Consider the following 1459-nt stretch of genomic DNA (forward strand, 5'->3'; position numbering starts at 1 on the left):
TGTGTGTGTGTGCTGGAGCCTGTGTTCTGCCTCCCAGGAAGTAACAGATGACCAGAGACACCAAATCCCTTTACTTCACTGATCTGTCTTACACCATCTACATGTTGAGAAAATCAAAAAAAAACAGAATGGCTGGATAGAAGAAAAGCAAACCAAGATTTTTCTGGAGTTTATTTGCTCTAATTTTTGGAAAAGGAGGTTTGCTGCTCCACTTGCAAGGCCTGATTACCAGGTGAGCGGACCAAGTATTGCCTTTTAAGCACACTGTAATGGACATGTTTGGTGTCTGATGGCCAAGGCTCTGCTGTCTGGATGTTCTGAGCACCTGTATGTATCAAACATCCATCTAACATGTCTTTGAGCACGTTTGCACTTCTGTGTGACTGAGAACTGCCGCCCAGGTGGGAACTAGAAAAGAGGTGCTGCCGACAGTGACTTCCACTGGTGTCTTCCACTGCTTTACTGAAGAGTAGCACACCTATTGCTAAGGAAGTAACTGCACTTCATTTTCCTCATATCATCCGTTATAAATTCTTTGAGACTAATAAAAGAGCTGAGATATCTAAGGGTACGTAAGTGTGCATTGCAAGGCACTAAAACAAAAGTTTTACTTTGCTTCCTGAAAGATCCCAATCCATGTGATTTTCTTATGACTAAATGCAGGCTGGGGAGAGCTCTGAGAGTGCTGATAAATTTGATACTAAGCCTTCACGTTCTTTAACACTGCACAGGTGATCAGTCTCTGGCCATGCTCCCAGGGGCCTGTGCCTGGCCCGTTCAGCCCGGTAAGCTGTCTGCATCTCTGCCGTCCTCCAAGCTGCAGAGCGAGCCTGCAGAGGACTGTTCAGTGCTTTTTGCAGCCTTTTCAGATCACATTCAACAAATTTGCATTTTTTCTGCTGCATCCCTCCTCAAAAACTCACAGAGGCCCCTTAACCCTGCAGATAATTTTAGCTCTCTGCTCTGGCAGAGGCCCTGGCACAGGAAGGTTTCTGCCATCTGGTAGCCTGTCATACCTGAAGGGCCCTTTGCCTGTGTTTGGAACGAGGAGTTATTTTTGATGCTGGTTCTGACGTTAGCCATGGGTACTCCTGGAGGATTTCCAAGTTTTGTAATTGCCATTGTATCCTTGTTTTTTCCTCTTCTTATTTTTTAAAGTTTCCCTGCTTATGTTCTTCTGTGCTTTCCACCAGGATAGAAATAGAGAACCCATTTTCTTGTTTTGGACTACCCAACACAAGACTCCTGTTTCCTGTCTTCTGGTCCCTGGCCACCCTTGGGGCGCTGTCACCCCCACGCAGCGAGCAGACAGAACTCCTCAGGCGCTGTCCTGAGCACACCGGTGTCCTTACAGCAGCGCAGGAGAGCACCACATCAGGTGAGTTATGCATCAGTTCATGGCCTGAACAAGGAAAAAACTTTTTGTTTCCAGCTTCAGTGATGTAATTCATATCTGTTT

The sequence above is a fragment of the Anas acuta genome, chromosome 5 (genome assembly GCF_963932015.1).
Source record: "Anas acuta chromosome 5, bAnaAcu1.1, whole genome shotgun sequence".
NCBI lineage: Eukaryota > Metazoa > Chordata > Aves > Anseriformes > Anatidae > Anas > Anas acuta.